We start from the raw sequence: 27173 nt of genomic DNA, 5'->3' as shown, positions 1-27173 counted from the left end.
TTATGAAGTTCAAGTAGTCTAGGATTCAAACACTATGATTTTGTCTGTGATTTAGGTTTTTTTTTTTCTTTCTTTCGTTTTTTTTTTTGGGGGGGGGTTAGTCTGTTCACATTTCTGGACCCTGGAATTCTCATAAAATTTGCTACCTAGTAGGATAATGATGAAGAGAAGGGGAATATTTGAATGCCTGCTGATCTGGTGAGTATATAAATGATTGAATGGTGTCTATCAAATACTGTAGCCTCAATTGATCCATACACTCCGGGATTTAGAAAAAAAAAATGGTGCCTCAAGGATAGACTATGGAAAGAGAGGGTCCCTGGGAAGACATCTTACATCCTTGCTAATGTTTAGAATAGCCTGAATATGGGGATATAGTAAAGCACACTCTGACTTTTGGGTTCTTGGCTCCCTTTAAATTTCCTACAGGCAATGTACCCCCTTATCGCTTGTGTCACAATTAGGTTGATAGGCTCCTTCTCCTCCTAGCACCCCAGGAAACCTCTCCACTGGAGATGTGACTTGAAGATTATGGAAATAATGACCTGGCCCTGGCTGTCCCTCTGGGCCCTTGCTTGTAGATTTTGAGCTATTTTGGAAACTCCCTGCCTGTTCAATCTGAAAAGTAGTTTGCAATGGAAATTTCTCCCCCTTGAAATCCTTGTTAATCTAATTGCAATTGAAATGCATAAATGAAATGACAAAAGCTGCATTTTATCAGCAATTATAGCAATTTTCTTTTATTTACTGGAGTCTGACCTCTGCTCTATTGATGAGTTGGGCTTTTCAAGGTCTATTTTCCCATCAGTAAAGTCAGGTTGTTTGTAAAGTGATTGGCACAAAATGTCATTCTCCCCTCACCTGTGATTTTAAAAACATGTCGTAAGTCTGAAGAAGCTGACTAGGAATTTATAAAGTCTGTGGATCTCCAGGAGTGGGTATTTTTTTTTTAATTCAACAGAAGATTTTTTTTTCAATAATGAAATCTAAAAAACAAGCAGTATTTAGCAACTCAAAACTCTGTCTATTGAGTCTTTAGAGGTTTGCTGTGTGAAATACCTATCCATTATATTTTCAATTTCTATCTAATCGCTGCCTGCCAAGGTGACATTGTGTCTGTAAGTCAGTAGGAGCATTAGGACTGCCAAGAGTTCCTCTCTTCATATTTAGGCAGCTACAAATTTCTGATGAGAACTTGGGTCTTCCATTTCTCTCCATCTCTGTGGCCACTGCCCTGCTCAGGATTTTGTTAGCATTTCCCTAGATCTTTGCATTGGCCTGTACCCTGGTCTTCCTGCCTTCAGCTTCAATTCTTTTCCTTGCTCCTTTTCCTTCTTATACACAGCTGCCAGGATGATCTAAGGTGCCCCATCATCCACAGGAAAACATCTCACCTCTTTAGGTTGACCTGCAGGACTCTGAATGACCGGAACCTGAGCCCTTCCATCTGTCTATGTCATGATCTACTTCTCCCTGCCCTGGCACTCACCCCCTGGCTTCAGAGATCCTGAACCCATTCTAATCTCCACATGGCAACCACAACTGACCTTCTGCCCTGTGCTTAGCTTCTTGTGATGTCTGGGAAGCCTCTTTCCACCTCTCTGCACTTCTGGCTAACTCTCACTCAGGCTTTGCCAGGTTATCTGTTACTTCCTTCCTGAGGCCCCCTTGATGACTTTAATTGACCCTGTGCATCTCATCATCCAAGGGCAATGGCTGGCCTCCTGTCTTCATTTCCCCATTATAGGGAACACAGCTTCCATGGGTGTAGGGAATGTCATTTAGTTAGCTCTGTCTCTTTGGCATGTAGCTCAGGTAGCTACTTAAACCTTTTAAATAAGGCATGTTATATAATAACTGCTCCATAATCTCCAATTTCCTTATCTTCTTTCCTTATTCCTTGAAGTATCACTTTCTCCATCTGTATGTGCTAAGCTGTGTGTGAAGTTCTCATCTGGCCCATCTCCATGCATTGCTTTGAGGGGCAAATGAGCTGTTGGGTATAAATATGCCATATAAACTTGAAAGCATTTCTTAATGTTAATTTTTTTATATTGCTCATTTTTGACATCTCCATCTAGCCCTCCCATCATACTCACCATCCCATCGGCAACTAAGACTAAATAAAAGATACCAGTTGCTGAACAGAAATCCCAACACAAACCAACCAACTTCTATGTTAATCATTTTCTCATTGCTTTGACAAGATACCTGGCAGAAGGAACTTAAGGAGAAGAGAGGATTTACTTCAGCTCATACATTGAAAGGGCACTGTCCAGTCACCATAGTTGGGAACAGCATGGCAGCCAGAGCAACTTCATCGTAGTGACAGCATGAGACACAACTTGTTCACATCTTGGAAGATTAGGAGACACAAAAGTTAATGGAAGCTGGTAGGGCCAGGCTGTAACTCTTAAGAGCCTCTAGGAGCTCACTTCCACCAGCCACACCCCACTTCCTAAAGGATTCACAACCTTTCAAAGCAGTGGCATCATTTGGGGACCAGGTATTCAAATGTATGAACTTGCAAAGGACATTTCACACTTAAAACACACGGAGCCAAAGCAGAACATCAGATGAAATAGACACAGGTTAATTTTGATTGCTAACATGTCAGGACATATTCATATTCACTCTTTTATTCCTCCTCAAATCTTAGGGATTTCCTGGCTAAAGACTACTTCCTACTTCCTTTTTCTTGGACTGTCTTGTATGCTGAGCAAGTAATAGTTAACACTGTCAGCTACAGTTGGTGTTAGCGTTTGTCATGCGACAAGGTATTATTAACTCCTTTAGTTCTCCCCCAAATCCTTAGGAGTTATAATGGTTCACCTTGGTTCTTAACTTGTTGGGATTCAGAGTCACCATGGAGATACACTCTGGGTGTGACTATGAGGCTGTTTGCAGAAAGGTTTGCTAGAGCAGAGGAGCCTCACCTAAGCTATGAGTAATACTATCTCGATGTTTGGACTGAATGACAAAGAAGAAATCAAGTGGAATACTTTCTTCTCCCTGGCTCTCACTATAGTGAGACTGGCTGCCTCCAGTTACTGCTACCATAACTGCTGTATCATGATGGACTGTACCCTCAAATATTGAAACAAAACCACACTTTCTCTCTTACCTTGCCTTTGTCAAGTAGTTTTTCTCCATAGCAACAAGAACAGTAACAAATGTACTCTTATTGTCTTCAGATGCTCTAATTGGCAGGAGGAAGCAGTGAACTTAGAGATGTCACACTGAGCTCTCATGTTCTCCTGCCATTGAGGGCTGTCTGTTCTTTGGATTGCAGTCTCGTGACTTGGGTCTCTTGGGAGGCTTGGTTTTATAAACCTTTGTAGCCTTCCAGAAGGATTCTGGAGTGGAAATACTACTAAAGTGTTGCAATATCATGGGGGAAAAGATCTGTGGCAACAAAAGGTCCAGGTTGACTTCACTGCTTTAAAATAGTGTTTAACCCCCCATCTGGATGATGAGAATGTCTAAAACTGACTTCAGATATGCACTGGGCAGAATGGCTGCTGAATACTAATATGATTTCCCAGAGCCTCTCACTTTTGCTATTCATGAGAATTCCCTCCCATATATTAGTAACTTAAAGCATAGCTCTCCCTTTTCCCTCTCTCTCCCTCTCCTTCTCTCTCTCCCACCTCTCTGTGACATTCTAATTTTATGAAGGAGAAAACTGAGGCACACAGCCAGATTATGACATAGTATTACTGAGATCAGTAACCCTGATTTGAGAGCATAGTGACTCTGGCTCTTTATACCATTGCCAAGGCTGCTCCCAGCCATCTTAGCAACAGACACTCCATTTACACTGTGCATTCTGGTCAAATGTAAAATATTTCTGTTATGCCACATTTATCAAAGGTGTCTTAACCAAGAATGCACACTGTTGTGGTGAGCCAGGTGGAGCTCGTTTGTGCACAGAAACCCAAAGCTGAAAGGCATTTCTTTGATCTCACTTGTTTGTCCTCCTCCTAACCCTCCCCCAACTCCTGACAATAGTGTCTCAAGTATAACTGGTTGGGAATGTACTGACTGAACTGCCCAGGACTACACAGCCCAGCAAAGAGAAGAACTGCTCCTTACCCAGAAAGCTGATGTAATTCAGGAATCTGGGAGAGTTGGGTAGAATTACCCACAAGACACACACTTAGCATGTTCCTCTGGCTGGAGGGATCCGATTTCCATGGGTCTTTGAAGGGTATGAGAATGTTGACCATAGAGAAAGTCTAACAAGATACTCTTGGTAGAAGGTTGGAAGTGCAAATGCACACCACCTGGAAGGCTAATGGCAGGGACTCATTTCTCATTGTGGAGAGTGAGAGAGTCAAGTTTGCATTAGATCTTGACTCTGCAAGGCAACAAGGCAACAGGTATGTGAGTCTTTCAAATGTGGCCTCAGGTAGGAAAAAATAAAATAAAACAGTGCCCATCGCTTCTATCCTTCCCTCTTGTGGTAATTTATTTCTACACTTGTCATCTAGTGCTACCAGATATTTAAAGTATGAATAATGGGGACCCATGGCAAGGGAATCAGAGTCTGATATTTCTCTTCATTGAGATTAATGATTGTAATTTTACCAATGGTGGAGGGAAAACAGGGGTGAGTTGTGTGAGAAGAATGGTCTGCTGAATGAGGAGTGTGGGTCTTGTACAAGGCTCAACTTGACAACTATAGCTTTGCACACTTATACTGAGAGGCTTGATATAGCAAAGATCATTGCAGGTAATGACTGGTCTTATGAATAGCCCTTAAGAGCTAAGTCCTTTTCAGGTATGACAGCTTATACTGTGCCCAGCACAACATGGATTGTTTTTAAAGCCCAGTTGTGTATCTGCTCATATTTCCTGGTGAGTAGCCTAAGCATTCAACATATAACTGACAACTAAGTTCAGAGTGAGACCATGACCAGAGAAGCAGTGTGTTACAGCAGTTAGGGCAAGGACTATAAGGTCAAGCAGATGAAAGAAGTTGAGCACTTGGGAGCTTTGGGAACTACAAGACCTTGGGCAAGGCAGTTTCATTTCTCTGAGCTCCAGAGCCCCTGATGAGCTCATTATGAGATACATTGAGCATACTAGAAGCTCCAAAAGTATAGAGCCCTTCCTTTTTTATTTTTATTTTTAATTCCTGATGTCTTTACTTTCCTATGGCAATGCTCTGCTTAGAAAAGTTTTACATATTTGTTAAAGTTTACAGTAATGTAAACAGTTGTAGAAAAGGCACTTGAGAAAAGTTAAATATCCCTTCATGAATAAAAAACAATTCTGAGCAAATGAAGTCTAGGAAGAACACACTTCATATAATAAAGGTTAAAGGTACCACATATGATAAGCCCCCAGAAAGCATCAGACTGAATGAGGAAAGCAGAAAGCTTTCTAACACTTGGATCAGGAAAAGGATGTGCATGTTTCAACTTGTATACAACATGACCAGTCAGAGCTATCAAGCAAGAGAAAGTCATGAAGGGCATCTGGGTTGGAATAAAATGCCAAATTGCCATCATTTGCATACTATGGATCTTGCATATAGAAAAATCTGAAGATGCAACCAAAAGCTATCAGAAACAAGAAGTGAATGTAGCAAATTTCCAGGACACAAAATAACCACAGAAAAATCAGTAGTGGTTCCATATGCCAAATATGTATATTTAAAAAGAAACAGTCCCATTCATATTAGTTGCACAGATACCTAGGGCTCAATCTAATCAAACAGGCTAAAGATCTGTAAGACAAAACTATAAAATCTTGATGAAAGAAACAAAAAAGAACACACTGCAAAGAAAGTGGAGCCCTATGCTCATGGAGTGGCTGAATCACTGTTGTTAAAGTCTTCACATCATCTAAAGCCATCTGCTGATCCACTGCAAACTCATTAAAGTAACATTGACATTCTTTACAGAACTGGAAAAAAAAATCCCTAAAATTTGCATAACACTAAAAGAATTCCTGAACAGCTGAAGTTGTTTTGAGGAAAAAAAAGAAACAACAACAAAAATAAAAAACAAACAAATAAAAACAAAGACATTGCACTACTTGGTTTCAAAATATACTACAAAGCCATGGTAACCAGCATTGTACAGGCAACACTCATAAGTAGAATAAGCAACAGAACAGGCTAGAGAGCCTAGAAATCAACCTGTACATCTACGGTCCATCAAGTTTTAACATGGATGATAAAGCATATGTTAAGCTGAGAGCAGTGCTTTCAGTGTATGGTGCTAGGAAGAACTGAATGTGCCCATGCAGAAGAACAATGGGCCAAAGTGTAAGACCCGAGAGAATAATCTTTTAGAAAGAAAACATAGGGGAGATGCATTGAAACACTTGAACAGGTAATGACTATTTAAACAGGACCTCAAATCATAGGAAATAAAAACAAAAATAGACAAGATTTATCAAAAATAGACAAGATTTGCTTGATTCATAGCAAAGGAATGATCAGCAGAGTGATGATATGGCCTGCAAAATTGGGAAGAAACATTTGCAAACTGTATCTCTGACAAGGGGTTAATCCACCTAGGCTGTGTGAAGACTTTTCAGCAATTTGATAGTAAATAACAAGACCAGAAATAACCCAATTAAAAACTGGGCAATGGTTGAGTAACCACTGGTGAGCCCACCAGGCTCCAATGGAGAGTTCCAAACCCACGTTCTTACAGATGGCCCTAGGAAAACCCACTTCGTTTCCAAACTAAACAGAAACACACGAATATGAAAAAGGGACTTGTAGGCAGTAGAGGAGGCTGATAAGGGTAGGAGGAAAATAAAGGAGGGTAATGGGTGGAGGTAATCAGAATGCATTTTATACACATATGAAAATGTCAAAGAATAAATTTAATTTAAGAAACTGGGAAATAGAACTGGATAGACATCTTTCAAAAGAAAACATAGAAACAGCTAACAGTTACACAAGAAACAAATGGTCAAGGTCACTGTCTCCATGGAAATCAAATCAAAAGCACAGCGAGGTATCTATAAACACAGTCCAGAAAGAATGGGCATCCTTAAAATGACAAGAGATAACAAATGCTAGCAAGAATGTGGAAGCAAGGGCACCCACTCTGCTGGTGGGGATGGAGAATAGTATACCCATTATGGCAAATAAGAAACTAAAGACAGAACTGTTCTATGAACCAGTAATCCCACTCCTGAGCACATATCCAAAAGAAATGAAATCAATGTGAAGAGATCGACTCAGGTTGACCATAGTACTATTCACAATAGCTAAGAGATGGTAATGATCTCACTGTTCTTTAACTGATGAATGGTTAAAGAGTGGTATGTATACACAATGACATACTATTCAGCCAAAGAAAAATGTCCTATGTGTTTCTCAAAGCAAATATACATATACCAGTACATGTATCAAAGTATTGCATGGCACCTTTTAAATATGTATATTTTTGTTTGTTAAACAAATTCAATTACAAATGGAGGTTGGGATGACAGCTCCATGATTAATGCACTTGCCTTGCAAGCATCAATACCTGAACTTGAGCCCTAGCACCTATGTAAGACCTGTGTAAGAAGGCACACTCTGATATGCACAGAGAATCACAGTGCTGAAGAGGTGGGAAGAGAGGATCCCTGTGGCTTCCTGTCAAGCCCATCAGCAGAACTGGTCAGTTAAAGAGCAATTGGCCAGTTTCATCCTGGCCAGTGAGAGCCCCTACCTCAAAGAGGGTAGGCAGTGTTCCTGAGATTGCAAATGTGGTTGAGATAAATATGCATGTGCATGCACACACACACACACACACACACACACACACACACACACACACACACACCACATAACTGAATAAAATAAATAGTAATGAAATAAGGAAAAACTCCCTGAGTAGATAAGGTGTATATCTCAGGAAATCGGAAGAAAATGTATCCAACAGGCTCTCAGCACTTCTCTACCTCTGAATGTGTCCCTTCCTTGGTGACATGGCAACTCTGAGATGAAGGAGGAACTAATCTCTGATTGCCCAATCAGGGTAGGCTATGGTGTAAAGAACACCACCAGCTCCAGGCAGAGCTCAGACATCTTCAAACCCTATCCTGTGACTCCCTAGCTCAGCACTTTGGCTAGAGTTTTTTTGTTTTTGTTTTTGTTTTTGTTTTTGTTTTTTGTTTTTTTTCCCTCTCTTGGTCTTATCTTTCTTATCTATAAGATGGACTTGATAATTACTGTCTGTCCTAGGTGACTGTCAGTTCAAAACATTGGTAAACCTGGGTCATCAGAAGACTGATTAGTAAATACTCTGTAGTCACTTGCTGTGACTTTCCTTTAGTTCATTATTAACCCCAATAGATTCCTTTTTATTGACTCCATCTCTCATAATTTCCCTTTATTGAAGATACATCCATTTCTGTCTCTCTGTTCCCTCTGCTATCATCCTAGACTGCTTGCTGCACAATGCCAGGCTACTGAAGAGAATGTCATTTTTATAAGTGAAGACACTCATCACTTGAGATGCTGAGCATGGCATTAGATGCTTTCAAATACCTCCTTGGACACCCATCCCTTACTTTGGCACTACTTTGGGAACCTTGTCTCATTTGTTGAGAAGTTTTAAGGTCAGAGGAGAGGAAAGTTTACCACTGACAAAAGAGAAACCAAGGTAACCCCAGAGTGTCTACTATTGTGTCTGGAGACTAAGAAATTTCAAGCAGATAGTCTTGGGGGTTCTTTCAGTTTGACCTTCTTGACAAGAAGATAGCAGGGATTTAATTTGTCAGATCATAAAGAATGGATGGATGTCACAGGGCATGATCCACTTCATATATGAACCATGCATTTCCAAAAGCAATAGTATAATCATGTAACTTTTAAAAAATCATACAAATGTGTATTATCCCATTTAACAACAAATTAATTAAAAATGCTATGTAAGTCTGAGCATGACTGTACTTATGTTCCTCACAATTAAAATCGTTCAATGCTTTATTCCAAACTCCAGCATCGACACTGTAGCTAAATAATCTTTGGGTGTTTTTTAGAGGGGGGTGTATCTCCATAGAAATAACAACAATCCCATTAATTGCAGAGCATTTAATTATTTCAGTTAATTTCTTATTATTATCTTTCTGCCCAGCATGTGGTTGCAAACTCATATCCCCCATTCAGAGAAGTGGTCTACTTTGATTTGGGGCAGAGCTGTGGGGGGACCTCTCCAACCTGTAATGAATGTCAGTTTTCGATAATTACAGGTCCCATTTTACTTGCAGAGACCAAATTACCCCTCACAATCCTTCATGTAATGGTTTAAGAAAATTAGCCCTTGCAAAGTGACACATAGGTGTCTCTGCTCTGGTCAGATCATAGCTAAAGGTAGTCATTTCCTCATCCAGTCACTGGAAGTCAAGTTTGTTCAAAGTCTCCTTTCGCAATAAGCAATTCTACCTGCCCAGGCAGTCAATAGAGGACCCCATGGTGCTCTCTAGTGTGATGATTCAGTTATTTCTGGCATAGTAAGTCTCTAATGCTAAGGACAACCTTCAATTCAGGCTTTTCTGATGTCTTGCTTCTTAAGTCCTTAACCTCTCTACACCTTAGTGACTTCAACCAAGAAACAAGAAGCAACTAAGACATGTTTTTTTGGTACTCTCCTTCCCAGGGTTATGCTGGCAATCACAAGAAAGTGACATGAGCATATGTTTTGGAAATTCTACAAAAGGTCACAGGTTAGTATTTAAGTTATATTGATTAGTACTCAACATAATCATGTATAAAAATAAGTACTCAGTCACAACTGTCAAAGATATTGGCTCAATCAAAAAACTAGCATGAGAATAGCTGCTGTGTATACCCTGCATTCTGATGCTAGGTAGGTTTCATTGGAGAAATGCTCAGTAGGAACACACTTGCCTTTTCCTCCCCAGGCTGCTGTGATGTCACTGTGATATACCATTCACTTCCCACCTGCTCCCTCCTCCTGTTTGTCTTTTCTTCTCTAACAGATGTTCGCTGTGTGACTGGTCTTATTCAGATGATAGTGACAGAATAGTACATGAGACACAATCTTTACTTCCGTGTGTGTGTGTGTGTGTGTGTGTGTGTGTGTGTGTGTGTAAAATTACATATATAAGATCGGGTAGAGATAAGTGAGGGTATAGTGAATGATGGGGCTACATTAGACATAGCAGGCTGGGAGGAATGGAGGAAGAAAGCTATGTGGGCATCTAAAGATTGCTCCAGGCATCACAGGGGGCCTTAGAGACTTGGAGAATGGGGAGAGAATAACACAATCTATGTAGGCCTTCGAAGGCTCCTGTGAGTAGAGAGCAGACTAGGGGAGATCTGGAAGGGGGCGCTAATCAGATCATCTGAGTTGAGGAGCTGGCTGGGGATAGGACAGAGCTGACATTTGCTCCAACTAGACTGCCATTGATTAGAAGCTGGGGAGTGGGTCAGATTCAGGTTCTCCACTGAACCTGAAGGGGAGAAACAATGGGATTGGTGGGTATGGAAGTATGGAAGACAGTAGTCACAATTAACACCTATGCAGATTTGTGGATATCAAGGCTCTGCTCACGAGTCTGCTTTTGGTGCCATTAATAAATGCCTTTTGGATATTGGAGTTGAGGTGTCCCATATACAGTGCATATGTGTCAAGAGATACTGCTGCAGAGACCTGTACAGAGACTGAGTACAGTGATGAATCTGCTTGTGAGTCAACCCCAATGTAACAATGCACAGATCAGGGTGCACCCATCCCTGTGAATTCACAGGCAGTGTGTGAGGATGTTTTGCTGCTACCCTCAGGAGAGCTCAAGAGGCAGGGTGCCCTGACAGCCCTACTTATCAAGGCATCAGAAGGAATATTGGGTGATCCTGTTTATTGTCCTTTCCTAACCATATCCCAAGACTCTGCTCAAGTATACAGAGCCACAGATTGCACACCAGGTGCCCCCATCAGTCTCCTCCCAGCTTCTGGCTTCTCACTGAGCATGTGGTGCATTTTGCCTAGAGTTGTGGCCACATGTGGGGAACTCATATTTGGGGGAAATTAAGAAGGCATAAGAGACAATTACTGTGGGTTCATTAGCTGTCTGGGAGCTGTAGCCAGGTCATTCCTGCAGACAGAGAAAAATAAAGATGCTTTGGGAAAGGTAGGAAAGGGTGTCAGTTAAGCACCTACCAAGACAGCCTCATGCTGTCTGCATCTCAGACTAGCGATCATGGCATGGCAGAAGGAACCCATGCTGAAGGTCAAGAGACTGGAGTATAAGCTTGTTAATAGCCTAGTTGTGATTATTACCATGGGTGGGTCATGATTTCTGTCTCTATACACTTGAAGGCAGGTTGTTCACAGGGAACCATTTTTAACATACAATAGAAGGCAGATACTATCTAAATTGCTTTGTTCTTCTCTTAAATCTTAGGGTTCTCCAGGTTGTCATCTGCCTGCTTTCTTTGAATAATCTTTTTGTTGGTTTGTTTTCAGGACACAGGGTTTCAGGACATAGGGTTTCTCTGTGTAACAGCTCTGGCTGTCCTGGAACTCACTTTGTATACAGGGTGGCCTCAAACTCACTGAGGTCTGCCTGCCTCTGCCTCCTGAGTGCTGGGATTAAAAGCATGTACCACTATGCCTGGCCTCTCTGCATATTCTTGATGGCTATGACCCTCTGTCACTTTTTATGTCCCCACCATATGATGATGGCATGAGTTTCACTGTCCATGTCCACTGTCAATGTCTTACATAGCACCTTTAACCTCAGATATTCCATAGAAGCTTCAAATTGAACTCATTCCCTTTCCTTCCTTTGGTCTCAAGTTTTATGCTTCCATGGATTATTCAAGGACTGAAACCATTCTGTGTATGTAGCTCACAACCCCACCACTCATTATGCCCTCCCTATTGGTTCTCCTTCTGTTACCTCTAGCTGGTTGGTTCATTTCCACACCCTATTCTGTCTGCTTGGGTACTAGTTTAGTTATGTAGTACCTGCTTTTTCCCCCAGCTTCCTCTTTATTTAGAAATGTCTATCTATCACTATGCTTAACATGAATTTCTTACTTTAAACTTTTAAGGACTTGTGACAGTCTGAGAAAAAAAAAAAAACAAACCAAACACCCCAAATATACCCTTGTGTACCAGATCAATGGCAAATAATAAACAAGAATACTGTTCAAGAACATGGAAACTCATTTTGTAAAACTATGGGTAGCTGTTTATTACATTGGGTATTACATTGGTCATAATCTTACATTATCTTTACAGCCACTAGGAGTGGAAGACATTCCTTCAAATGGCAGACTGAACACAGGTTTAAAGAGACTTGGTAACTTTCATAAAGAACATCACAGGCAAGTAGGATTGGACATATGAATGTGCACAAACTTCTGCCCTGCTCTAAAAAGGAGCAGCCCCCACAGTGGCCTGGATCCACTCTTTTACCTCCCTACTCATCTCCTAACCCTCCCTACTTGCTTTCTTCAGGACAGCACAGACTTCAGCTCACATCCAGACATACTTCGCTATCATAGTGTTTTGCCTCTGCTCTTTTCTCTGTCCAGGAACTTACTTCCACCCCCTCATTCCTGTTTCTCTTGGAGGCTCCATTCTAATGGCATCTTGGTGAAAACTCTTCTCTGCACCCCAGGCAGAATCCATCATACTGTCGTTCCTGTCAAAGCACTCTACTTTCCCCTCTTCTAGAGCATCCATCATACTGTGATTTGAATGTCAGCTCACTATTAATACACCACAAGACTCCACGTTGTTTGATGGTGGGGACTGTATCTGATTCCACTTTGTAATACTTTGCCTCTGCTCTCAATGCCTAGGCTAGTGCCTGATGCATGGGAAATGCTCAATTAATGGCTGTTGAATTAAATAGAGCCTAGCCACACACACCAAGCAGACAGTAAATGGTATCACTGACAATGAGAATTTGCCAGAACAGGGATGTAACTCAATGTACCTTGCCCTTCACCATTATTGATAATTCTTAATACATCGGGTTTTGTGCTATGAAGTTTGGAGAAAATGGAAGGAGGGAAAAGAGCAGTTACCCATTATGTACTTACTATAGCTATGCACCAAGCATACAGATTATTTTATTCCTTCTTATAAACCAGTCAGAGTGTCTAACATGATTGGAAAGACTGAATTTTCACATGGGAACATAAACGGGAATGGATATTCTAACACTATAGCTTGCAGTAAAAATGTAGAAAAGGCATTAGGCTAGAACTAAGATATAACATGGGTCCTAGATAAAGTCACTTTTCCCAGTGTGACTTGGAAATTTCAGGGGCTTTTTTGTTTGTTTGCTTTTTTCATGTATGAAACCGACAGAGCTCCATATGGACCAAATTTCTATGAGTAATAAAATCAAGAGGGACTTGTGATTATCTCTCTTTATCATCCTCAATACTTAATATTAGTCTATTTATAAATCAACTAGTATTCACATCTCTGACCATCTTCAAGTTTTTGTTCACCTAGAACTTGTGATTGTGATGTTAATTGTAGTTCTGGCCATTAGACATGCAATCACACTAATATTACATCATCCTAGGTTAAGATGGGCCTAATCCAGCGAGAAGAGGGAGGTTTGGCAAAATAGGTATATGAAGAGGAGGGGATTATGGGAAGATAGACGTACAGGCTAGAGTCACACATCTATAAGTCAAAAAACACAAAGTGGGTCATCAGGTTACCGCAGCCATGAGAGAAGCATGGAGCAGACACCCCCTCCCACCTCAGTGTCTTCAAAAAAAAAATAAATTAATAAAAAGAGCAGGGTCTGGTTAGCACCTTGACCTTGAACTCTAACTTCCAGCTGCCAGAACTTCAAGGATGATATTTCTGGGATTTTAAGTCACCCAGTTTGCTAAAGCAGAGTGTTGAAGTTCCTGGATCTTGAGTGAAGTTAATGATGATGAGTTTGCTGACAGCAAAAGCAATGATAACAGTGACAGGCTATGAAAACAGGACAGAGCCTCAGTCTGGGGAAACATCACTACTCAATCTGAAAGTACACATATGATTGGTCAGTCTCACTTACAGGTCTTGACATGGATTTAATTTGGCTGCCCTGGAAGGTCTCTTAGAGTGACCGGCAGCCACCCTGTAGGAAAACCCCCATACCTCTCACATATAGGAACATTGTAGCAGGCATCTCTAGGTGTCTTAGTCAGAGAAAACATTATTATATAGATGACAGAATGCCCAGGGGCAGATATTGGACCCATAGGTTATAGGTAGGAATGGATTAGCTCCTCACAAGGGTGGGTCTATGTACCTGTCTTCTAGGAGAACAGCAGCAGTATTTACCTATGCTAGGAACTCTTCTACCTAATCCTGGGAGGGTCAGCTGCTCCTGCAGATTTAGCAGGTATTGGATAACACTCCATGGTACATACTTTGAACACGCACTACATATTTCTGTTTCATGCTCAGAATTGAAACCATTGGTGACCTACAGAGGAACCAAAACAGAAAGCTCAACTGCTTTTTCTCAGGACAGAGGAATGGAACCTGAGGCTCTGACCTTGGAGCCAGAATTATACATAAAACTTGGGGAACCTTCCTATCCTCTCTGAAGGGACAGAATTATCAAAACCTGGATATCAAGGTTCTTGGTTCAGGGCTTAGTTACTGTTTCATTGTTGTGAAGAGACATCATGATCAAGGCAACTTGTAAAAGGAAACAGTCAATTGGGGACTCACTTATAGCTTTGGAGAGTTAGTCATGATCATCATGGTGGGGAGTGTGGTGGCAGGCAGAAAGGCATGGTGCTGGAGTGTAGCTGAGAGCTCACATCTGATATGCAAGCTGCTGGCAGAGAAAGAGCAAGTATGGTTCTGACATGGGCTTTTGGAACCTCAAAGCCCACTCTGAGTGATAAACCTCTAACAAGGGCATACCTACCTCACAAAGGCATACCTCCTAATCTTTACCGAACAGTTTTATTAACAGGGGACCAAAGATTTAAACATAGGAGCTTGTGGGGTTCTTTCTTATTCATACCACCATACCGATTAAAGGCTCAACTACCTTGGTTCACATATCCTGTTGTCTTTGATGATTAAACAGCATCTTGCAATAAGTTTAAAGCTGCGTGTTCTAACAAGTTAAAAAGTATGTTATTATCCATCTTGTTTAGCATACACTTTACCCTGGTCCCCATTGCAATTGGTGTGTGTGTGTGTGTGTGTGTGTGTGTGTGTGTGTGTGTGTGTTCATGTATCTGTATAGGTGTGTGAGCTTTTTGAATTTGCATGCACGTGGAGATCAGATGTCTGTTGTCTTCCTCAATTATTTCTCTATTTCATGTTTTGAGACAAGAGCTTCTCATTGAACCTGGAGCTGATTGGCTAGGCTGCAAACCCTCTAAGGCCCAGGAATTCTCCTATTTCTTGTCCTCTCCCCCAGTGCTAGGATTACAGACATACTCTGCCATGCCACGATTTCTGTGTGGGTTTATGAGATGCAAACTCAGCTCGCCATCATGCTTGCACAAAAGGCACTGTGCCAACAGAGAAACACCTCCTCAGCCCCTCTCGTTTATTTTACATATAACTTGGAGGCTAGTTCAAGTTCTGTGTCTTTGACATTCAAGTTAATTTGTCTTGGAAACCCCAATCTAGGCAGTAGGACCTTCAATGCCCCTCCTGATATACTTACCCTCCTTCTACTCTTTCTCCTTGGAGATAGAAACAGAGAGAAAGGGATTGAGGGAAACAATGTGGTGTGCTTCATCCCTCTGATTCCGTCTTGGCCTAATGCACTGAGTGAGTGTACCAGCTCTGACCTTCCTTTGTCGTCTGTCTGTTCTGTATCACTCCAGATGAGGAAAGGTCCCCTTTGCTTTTGATTTTCCCTCAGGCTATTGTTCAAGAAGCAGTGGCCAGTGCTTACTCAGCCAGCAGGCTTCCCTGCTTCAGTCCTTTCTCACCTCTCCCTCCTATCTGAAAATCCCACCTTGTCATGTCCAAAGACTCAATGACAGGTTTTATAAACAATGGACCATTTACTTCAGGCCTATCCTTTAGCAGACATGAAAATTTGGCAGGGACTTTGGAATCTTTTTTTTTTTTTTTTTTTTTTTTTTTTTTTTTTTGCCTACCCGGTCTATTCCAGCAAGGTCACGAAAGGAGTTCAGAAATGATATAATCCAGATATAAATTATAAATTGCTAGGCCCCACTCCTTTAGAAAGCAAAAGGGGCTACTGTTAATTACACAGTGATTTGCATCTAGTCTCCTCCTTTCAGACTATTTTCTGGTTGCCTTTGCTAAGCTATACACTTCCATGGAGAAAGGATTGGGTGGTACCATTTATTGGTGTCCCCAAGGACCTACTGTGGTGCTTCATGAAGCAAAAAGGCACACAGTGAACTGGGAGGAGAGTGGGTATGGGCTGCTTCTCTAGATGGCCATTTCTAGGGAGGTCACCTTCAGAGACTGTAGCTTCTTGGCTTGGACATTTTATAATAGGAACAAGGAATTCCTGCACCAGGGAGAATGTCAAATGGATGGGGTGTTTTGGGGCTAGCTCTTCTTATCTATGTGGCCACAAGCTCTAGCATCCTGGCAATTTTGCCAGAAACCCTGTTCAATCAGTATGCCTCATTTGGATCAATGGGGGGGGGGGTGCTTCACAGTATAAGGGAACTCATTCCTTATGGCCCCAGGAGGGCCTGAGTCAGGCTCTGTGGGGCAAGAGCACACAGTTCCCTTCCTGGGAGGTTTCCATGTTAAATGTCCAACTAATTAATAGTGCTCAGTGGAGGGGACATCCCTTGGGTTAATCATAACTTGCAGGGAATACAGAGACTGAAAAGGCAGAACCACCCTTGCAGAGTACCATGGGCCAGGTACCTATGTGAAATAAAAAGCTAAACAAGCTAAATGAGCTAAAAAAAAATCATAAAAGGTTTTGAGGCAATTAAGCATATGCACTTTGCCTTTGAAAGCCTGTTTGGGAAGTTTCACATACTGTGATCTGAAAGGCAAAGCTAATTCAGAGAAGATGGATTCTGGAGAGTCAAATGGAAGAATTTGGATTTGGTCTCAAACTCTTTATGTCTAAGGCAACCCTTGAGAGTATACCTGGGAGCAGGTGAAGCACATACTGGAGGTTATCATTGAATGGTACCTGCAGCACCTGCATTCTGTGTAACACACAGAGGAGTCCCAGCAATGTCTAGGAAACACAACACTCTTGCCAACAAAGATAGCCCAGGGCAGTCATAGGGAGGTATAAGATTTGGTTAATGATTTTCTTTTCAACAATCAAAATATGCCTTATTTATAAGATTCACAGATCTTAAAAAATAGTGTATCAAAGTTTAATTAGTAAGGTATGTTCTTTCAAGGTGTGTGTGTGTGTGTGTGTGTGTGTGTGTGTGTGTGTGTGTAAATATTGCACGCGAATACCCTACTGTGTTTTATGTTTCTAAATTTTATAAACTACATAGTTATTATCTAAGTAGTATTTGCTTGGCTTTGGCCATTATTCTTGCTCTCTTAATTCTTATTTCAGAGACTCTTTCCAGTTCAAGAAGACAGAGAAGGACTGGAGAAATGACATAGTGATGAAGAATACTTGATGCTATTGCAGAGGACCCAGGTTCAATTCCTTGAACCCACATGTTAGCTCACAACCATCAGTATTGTGGTTATAGGGGACCCACTATTGTTTTTTACTTCTGAATGCCCCAGGTGTGTGTGTGGTTCACATACATACATGTAGGCAAACCATTAGCCCCAATTCCTGTGGCCACAAAAGGCATCACTAATCATCATACTTTTTCCCAAGAAGCTCAGATAAGGAGGACTCTTAGGAAGTTCTTCCCATGGATGTAGTCTTGGCATTCAGGATCAAGTTTATTTGATGCTACAATAAATGTGCTTGGATTAAGGCAAGCCAGTGAAAGGTCCTGCAATTGAATTTTACTTCCTTCATATCTGGTAGCAATGCTCTAAACTTTCATTGAGAAAGGATATTAGAACTGTCTTACAGAATTGTGTTGCTGAGGTCCTGTTTACTACATCACTCAATGAGCTTCATGAGGATGTTTAAGTTTTGATTGCTGAGAGATGCTTTGCATCTCAGTAGAACAGACTCTATCTCTTCTTCTAATAATTAGTATTTATGATGATCAGGGCCTCTTTTCTGCTTGTAGTTGTTAACAAAGACACAGGCATATGTGAGATCATTGCTGATTCATTTAGCTTTAGTCTCAAGTTGAAAGCAAGTTGTTCAAAATGTAGCTAGCACTCTAGCCAGCCAATATGCTATGTCTCATTTTTTACCCCTAGCTTTTCTGTATGTTCCAAATTACTTTTGTTTCTTATCATGCACTGGTTTTCATTATGTGATACGTGCTCTCACTGTGAGCATTCTTGTAGATCAAAGTAAAGTTAAAGAAAAATAATTGAAAGTTGGGTTGTTTAGCTTGTCAAGCTAATGGGAGTTCAGGTAGGATCAAGAAAGGGTCAAGTTTTTCATTGAAGAAAACAGGCAGCTCATTTTGTGATATAAATGATAACCCTTCAGTTCTGAGTGAATTATGGTAGGGGACTTCCTGATACTCACCCGCTTTGAAATCTCCTCCCCAGTATTACGCCATGTGAGAGATCCTCAGTCAGGGGTAATACATTTTGTTATTCATGGTAGATAAGTTTAAGGTACGTGTGTGTGTGTGTGTGTGTGTGTGTGTGTGTGTGTGTGTGTGTGTGTGTAGTAATGGAAAACTAAGCCATCAACATCCTGCTGTTTATGTCAGCCTACCACCTGAGTGCTGTGACAAAACTAACCAAAGAGTATTTTCCTCAGTCTTGTTACATAGATAGGGAAACCTGAGCCCCTACAGGAACAAGGTCATGGTGAAGTTAATTCTGATGGTAGAGGATTGGAAATCAGGCTCTTGATTCCAGGCTCAATGCTCTTTACTCTCTGACACTGTATTCTTAACTCTGATAGAGGTATGGCTGTGTGATAAATGATTAACTCACTAAATTAATGGACTTTGGTGGCTTTTTATCTTTTTTCTCTCACTCTAGATCCACAACATATATTGGTTGTCTGTAGTGTTGGTCATTGTATTTAATGGCTCACTTGCACAGTGAATATATTCGGAAATTCTAACTATCACAAGCACACAGTAAGAACCTATGTTCTTTTGCACTTTTGCACCAATTTCAGTATCTTATGTTATTTAGCCTCACCACTGCCCTGACAAGGATGCCACTGCGTGATGGTGTGAGCCTTTGAACTTCATCAAGCCCAGTCTGCTGGAGCTGTAACTCAGCTCTGCTCAATTCAAGCCTGAGGTTATTTCCCCACAAATAAGCAGCCTGGATTCCTTGGGTCACTAGATAAATTCCAGAATACCAGTAATTGCTGACACTGGGGAAGAAGGAGTTCTTCATTTTTGTCCTATCTTCTCTCCTTCCCTCCCTCCCTCCCTCTCTCCCTCCCTTCTTCCCTTCCTTACACATTCCTTCTTTCCTCTCTCCTCCTCCCTTTTTTGTCCTCTTTTGTCCTCTCTTTTCATTAGCAGGGGAAAATGTCATTTTGAATAACTGTAAAACCCCAAAGAAAAAAATTCTAACACCTATATTGATTTTAACACTTTTGCCATGTTCAAGTTGAAAGACTGAATTCCCTGAATCCCTATTGTATTAAAGGACATCTTTCTGTCCCCAAAAAGTGGGGAGGAGATGAGTGAATAAAGACATTTTGATATTGGCATCAGCTTCATCTTCAATAGACCCTTCTCAAGGTCTTTTACATGTAAACAAGATCGTTAAACACTTACTGTGACATTTATTACCTTTAAATATTCATAAGCCAGTAAGCACTGGGAAACACCCACTGCACTGTAGCTGACCCAGCCCCTCAGAATACAGGATGTGCAAGTCAGTACTTTGAGGAACCTAGAGAACTTTATGTTGCAGCTTCTTCTTTGGAAGCTTTCATGGTACTCACTATATTATTTAATATTCTTGTTTGCAGACAACAAAATAAATCCCACAAAATAGCCCAGGTCTATTCCCTGACATGCGAGCAATGTCAGCAAGAAGACATATACTCTATGCCCGAATATTTACATTTCTCTTAGCCCATCCCCCTGCTCATGCCCTGCTCTGTTCCTAGTGTTAAGCCACTGAACTCTACAAGGATGGGAATGTCTCACACTCATACTTGATATTCTGACCAATGTGTGATGTGATTTTCCAAATGTAAGAAGGGAAATCAATCCAGATATTAGTGAGATGATAACTTCTAAACTCAGTAGTGAAACTCTTGCTGGGTTTCCTCTCAGACATAGGAGAAAAATCATGACTTGTTCATGAAGTTAGAACAGTGGGGATTTGGCTAGGATATGGGGGTGGTAAGTAGGGATGAGTAGGGAAGAAAAGGGCCCCCATCTTCACCTGCCCCTGCTGTAGTTGACATCAAATCTCTTTCATAACAATAGCCATCCTAACAGTGGTTACTGTAACTGCTTAATAGGTAAGGAAATTGAACTATATAGATGAATTTCATGTCACTCCTCTAAGGTCACACAGCTGAGACTCAAACTTTGCTAATCTGTCCCTGTGCTGAAAACACTTGCCATTACAAACACCTAATTCTCCAAGTTCTGAGTTGCTCCTCTCTGAGGCTTCTTGGAACTCGTTAAAGGAATTGCAGATGAGGAAGATGAATGAGTCAGAGACATGGTGGGGGAGACATGGGCTCTCTTGGAGTAGTAGTAGTGCTTCTGCTCTGTGTGGCTGTAAATGAAAAATTGTATCAACCCCAAGAAGCAGAAAAAGGAATCATTTTTAACCTGGCAACAAACGGGTGATGATAATTGGGTGTTGAACTTTTTTTTTTTTCTTAAAAATGTTCAGTAGGGTCTGACTGAGGTTCCATGGTGGAGATTTCTGTGTCCTGTGTGAAGCTGAGCTGGCATGAGGTCAGAGGCTACTCCTTGGTTAATTGTGAAGGGTGGGTTCTGTCACTGTGTAGCTTGACGGTCAGTCAGGTACACTGATAAAGGAAGTACTCATGTGGAGACCTCAAGATGCCACAGAGGTGTCACAGGTCCTACAAATATTCCATTAGAACTTTTGAAAAGTTTTTTTTTTTTTTGCTGTTTTTTTTTTTTGTTTGTTTTGTTTTGTTTTGTTTTTTCTTTCTCATGAGACAGGAAGACACAAAGGATCTTGGACTGGAATCTGAGCATTTGGGGATGTGAAAACTGATCAATGATGATCAGGAACAAACACACATGTTCTTCAGTGAGCAGTGCCTAGTGGGAATGGAGGTGAGCTGTCCCCTGCTTCCAGCCCCTGGAGGAAAAGAAAGACGTGAAAGGGAGTTGCACACATGTATGCACAGGGTGTGGGATAGATGGGGGGGGGTTGGTTCCTGCTCCTGAAGCAGTTGGTACACATTTTGGGGTCCTTCAGTGTACATCATTGGTGTGGTAGTATGTGTTTTTGTTTTCAATGTCAGGCTCCTGCGTGCTGCCCACACAAGTTTCTTTACCCTTGTACCCAGGAATGTGCTGTGGAAAGCTTTGTGATCTATTTCTAGCAAGGCTCAGGTGCCTCTATTCTTGGCTTTCTCCTATTCTTACTAAATGGACAGTGGGTAAAAAATAGCAGTTGCATTTGAAATGTTTTGTTACGTGGAGCTATTGAATTAGGACTGGGTTTGATGTTTATTGTAATTTTTGGATGTTCCTTTCCTGTCCTTGGTACTCCCCTTAAAAAAAAAGAAAAGAAAAGAAAAGAAACTCAAGGTGTTGCTAGAGGTCATTAGAAAAATCAGTTTTGAAAAGAAAATTTCCCTTTTCTCCTCTTTGAAGTTTCTGTAGCAGTTGATTTGAGGAGCACTCCACGATTGCAAAGCAAGCCATTAAAAATGTGCCATCCACAGCTACTTATAGTGCAGGTCAGGGGATTCCAAGACCAGAAGAAACTACACAAAGTAGGGAAATAAAAATGATACGGAGGTTGATTGAAGGTTGCAATATTACAACCTGATTGTTCTTACTGACCTTGCAAGCCCATGTTACATTTGAACTTCAGAGAAAAACAAAAGAAAAATCAACTATAGCTACATAGGCTTCTAATTGTTTTTATCAGGACTCTTGGATTTTATTGAGCTAAAATGTTTGAAAGCCATTGAGTTAAGAGGTATTTTTTTTTTTTTTGAAAAAACAAAACAAAAAAAAAAAAAAAGAAAAAGAAAAAAAAGAAAAAGCAGTTTTCTTTGATCATTATTGGTTTTCTTGATTCCTTAGGCTGTGATTGCCTTTATGAAGCAATGCAGGGCATAGCTAAAGTATCCTAAAGCAATTCTTTCCTAAGCACCTAAGAACTACTTAATTTTTGTTTTTCATCTGAGGTCTTTTTTTCTTTACTATTTCTAGAAAGCCTGTTTTGTATGTGCATGTGTGTATGCATTTTGTACGCATATGTCCTCGTGTGTGTGTGTGTGTGTGCATTTTTGTCTGTGTATGTACTGGTGTGTATGCATTTGTATGTGTGTACCTACTCATGTATATGCATATGTTCCTGTGGAGGCTTCAGACTGATGCCAGGTGTCTTTCCTAATTGCTTTCAACTTCTTTTTTTTTAAATGAAGGGTTTCTCATTGAACCCAGAGCTATCCAATTTGGCAAATGTGGCTGGCCAGCAAGTCAGAGGGATGCTCCTGTTTTACCAGCCCCCCACACACCCAGTACCCCACACCCAGCACTGGAATTACACATGCTACTGTGCCTTTCTTTTTATGATTGTATGGCAAGCTCTTATATCTCTTGCCCTGAAGACCTAATTTTTAAAACAAAATAGTTTGTCTCTGAATACAGGTGAGTAGGTCCATTCAAAACTATTCAACAAACTATACATCTCTTGATTATTTCAGATATGGTTCCTACACGTAGAAACATAGAAAACAAAGAGGAATCTCCCAACCTCATTGCATTTGCATTCTCACAGGTGGAGATGTACATAAAACGCATCAGGAAGTAAGAGCTCTGGGGTAAAAGAAACCAAAGAAGGAGGCAGGTGAGTGTGCAAGAGGTGGGGTCCTGTTTGGGGTCACAGAGAGCCTGTGAAAGGATTTGAACAAAGTCTGGAATAAAGTAAGGGAGCATGACATGGGGGAACTGGATCAGAGAGACTGTTCTGAGAAGGCAGCATGTGGCAAACCTTGGATACTGTGCATGTCCATAGGAAGAAAGAAACAACATGGTCAGGTTTCTTCTGCCCATGGGTGCAGTAGGCCTATCCCCCAAGACACTCCTATAGACATTGCTTCTCAAGGCAGAGACATAAATTTTCTTGAAATCTCAGGAATTTAATTCTGGCTGTGAGGTCCCACTTTTCTATAGATGTGGATATATTTAGTCTTCTAGTTCAGATCTTTTAGCCCCCAAGCTAGGCCCTGTTAAGAGCTGACCAATGCATACAGGTTAGATAAGCCCAGAATGTTGATTGTGGTGGTGATGGGGGTAGTGATAATGGTGATAATGATAGCTGGTGATCATGGTGACAGTGACACGTTAATAAGCATAATTGCCACAATTTTGTAGGACATCTAAAATTGTCTGTTGGCAAATGGGGATACTAAAATGATCTATTGAACTCACCTTTTAGAAGTCATGAGCATGTGTTTGAACCCAGGTCTAGCAGAGAGGATAAAATCTAAACCTCTCTGTGGTCATGAAACCCTGTTCCAAATGTATGCCTTGTGGGCTTTGGCTAAAGGACAGACTTCTTTTATGCCTTCTTGTTGAGAAGGACACATTGAAAGGCATTTTTCAGAGCCTGGCACAGGGAGTTAGGTCCTGTCCATCATTTTCTGAGAAGCTTACTGAAGCAAGCCCTTCTTTCTAAATCATGAACAAGCATCGCTTCCCTAACCTCCGACAGTGCTGATGGCGATTCATCTGCTGAGCATCAACCATCAAGGGTCAGCCTCACATTTGTCACACATTTCTCATTCTATGGAATCTGAACCTCTCGTGCCCCAAATCAGGCCTAGTCTTTAGCTAGTGATTTTTTTACGTCTGGATCCTGTGCAAACTGTGCTTGTCTCCTTCTTCCCACCCCCACCCTGGGTCATGATTCCCCTCTTTAATGTGAGAATTTTAGAAATGCAAATCTGTCCTTTGCTGGGATTCCATGCCTTATGTATTCACTTCTTTGGGATATGCTCTGAAACAGTCACTTCCCACAGCAGCCAAATTTCTAGAGGAGAAGTTTCTTGTGTTTAAACCCAAGATTTCAAGGGCAGATGAGATTTTTTTTTTCAAGAGTTAAGGAAATACTATCACTTATATCTTTGACAGAACATTTGCATTTGTTTTCCTTCTAAGGAGAAGTTAAGCCCATGGTACTCTCATTTTCAAACTATAGAATGGAAGCCACATAAGAGACAAGTGGAAGAGAAGAAAGACATATTTTGTTGAAAATAAAGTTTTTTCAAATTGCTCAGTCACATGACTTTATCTAATGTAGGAACCCTAATTGCCGAACTGAACTCACAAAGGGCCAGGACACATGTACTTTAGGTTTCATGACCATGTAACTATTTTCACCCCTGTCATTGTTACATGAGAACAGCCATAGGTAACATTCAACCCAGTGAATGTACTGTGTTCCAACTACCTTTGTTTTCAAATCAGATAATTAGATTCCACCTTTAGGCTGTAATTTTGCCTCTGCTTGGCCAAATAGAAGACCTACTATGTGTCAGTGCATCCCAGCAACACATAGAAGTAAAAGTAAAAAATGGAAGGACTGTTGTTAATCATTTTTCCAGCCCCTTAATTTTATCTACATGGGTTTATTGGCTACTGTAGCTTATGTCTTATTAACAGCATCAAGAAAAAAAGGGACTAATATATACTACATAGCTTAGTACCTATGGCAAAGGTTGCTAGTCATCTTTAATCACTTTTTCTGCAGTTTCCTTAATAACATAGCCCTGAAGTTCTATTTGGACCCATGGCCACTAAAATAAAAACTTAGTTCCTAGGGCTGGAGAGACTTGCTGATTTTGCAGAGGACTGTGCTTAAGAGACTTGCTGATTTTGCAGAGGACCAGTGTTCAGTTCTTAGCTCAGGTCAGGTTACACACGTATGTGTAACTCCAGTTCCAGAGAATCAGACACCTTCTTTTGACCTCTGCAGGCACAGAGTTCACATGCATATAACCCCTTCCCACAAACACATACTTTAAAAAGTAATATATTTCTCAGCTTTCCTTGCCTCTGATTATGGTTATATGCATAATTCTATCTGTGCTTATATGACACCTAGATAATGTGTCCTTAAAGGGGGGAATTTAATGTTCTTTCTCCCCGTTTCATTTTTGCTGACTAGAAAGTAGCAGTGGTGGCTAGAGCTTCCGTGACCATGCTGCACATTGGTGGAAGGAATGGGTTGAGGTGAGAGAGAGAGAGAGAGAGAGAGAGAGAGAGAGAGAGAGAGAGAGAGAGAGAGAGAGAGAGATACCTGTGCTATGTTGCATCATACCAGGACTGAGCTGTCTCCAGACTAGACCTGCCCACGCTTAGAAGATGTCAGCCTCTTGTCTCCTCGTCTGGATTGCATCTGCTGAGTCATCACAGAAATTCTTATTTCCATCCTTTTCTATTATGTTCTTTCACTGCCTTTAGGATTTTCCCAATGTATTTGGCACTTGTAATATGAATTGGTATAATTTTATTGATCTGCAGTAGGTTCTAATAACCTTGCATAGGTTTGGTTGCACAGTACAGTACCTCACCTTAGGCCTCATGTCCTCTATGTTTTTGTTTTCCAGGGATGTCTCAGACAACCTAATTAGTTACATCTTGTACAACCTGCCATACTTTGATATGTGCAGATAGGAGGTACCAGAGAATTAACAACTGTGGGATTATCTTCGCCAATGGGAAGGACTTGAAGGTTGCATGCTACTCCTTTTCTTCCTTTAGGCAGATAATTCTGAGCTGCATTTTCTAGAGATTGTGGGAAATTTCCAGTAGTACTGAGAATCAGTTCTCTGTTCTTCTTTTTTTTTTTTTTTTTTTTTTTTTGGTAATTTTCCCCCATTTGACACAAGCTAGAATCATTTGGGGAGAGGGAACCTTAATTGAGAAAATGCCCCAGGACTGGAGAGATGTCTCAGCTTTTAAAGGCAAAGCTCACAACCCAAAATATAAGAGAAGATGGGAAATCATTTTCTTGATCAGTGACTTATGTGGGAGAACTTAACCTCTTATAGGGGGTATCAACTCTGGAGAGGTTGTCCTAAGTTGTATAAGAAAGCAGTCTGAGCAAGCCATGAGGAGCAAGCCAATAAACAGCATCCATTCATGGCCTCTACTTTAGTTCCTGCCTTGAATTCTTGCCCTGACTTCCCTCAGTGATGAAGTGTGACCTGAAAGTAGTAAGATGAAATAAACCCTTTAATTCTCAAGTTGTTTTTGATAATGGTGTTTTTATCACAGCAGTAGAAACCCAAACTAAGACAACCAATTACTTTTATGGTTATCAAAACACTATCAAATTCTTATTTTGGCCTTTTCCTCTTTCTTTTCCCTTATTTCTTTATAAGCCTAAATGCAGACCATTGTCTTACTGTCTTAGGTTACAATCAGAGTGATATTTTCCCCAAGGGGGAACACAGAGTGAATGCAAGAATATCATAGGTGAGTGTTTTTGGGTAGACTAGAGATGAAAATACTTTAAGAATTAAAAAACACAGAAAATAAAGGGAAAATTAGAGGAAATTCCTTAAAGTAACAGGAGGCAATGTCTTCTACCATGTGAGACAGCTGATTATAAGCCTTCAAGATTTGTCAACAGTTTGGATGTATGATTAGAAACTGGATAAATGAATCTAGTTATGCAGTTAGAACAGCCATAGATTGTCACCCTTTATTGTTAGTAGAAACTTGAGTAGGGTTAAGAGGCTAATTGAACTGAACTTGTGAAGTTGGCTGAACAATGCTCATACAATAACATGATAGCTGAGCTTCCTGCCTCCTGCCTCTCTGCATGGCCTGCAATTGTCACTACTCAACAGCTGCCAGGGAGCTGTTCCCAAGGCACATCTTGGCAAGAGTAGACTTCCTCATTGACCATCAGTGTCTCACAATGGCTTACTGCAGACCTTCTTTTTAGTCTGTTCCCAATGCACTTAAAATTTCAGTT

This window comes from Phodopus roborovskii, unplaced genomic scaffold (assembly GCF_943737965.1).
Source record: "Phodopus roborovskii unplaced genomic scaffold, PHOROB, whole genome shotgun sequence".
NCBI lineage: Eukaryota > Metazoa > Chordata > Mammalia > Rodentia > Cricetidae > Phodopus > Phodopus roborovskii.
The sequence above is the reverse complement of the archived record's forward strand: the minus strand, read 5'-3'. Positions refer to the sequence as shown.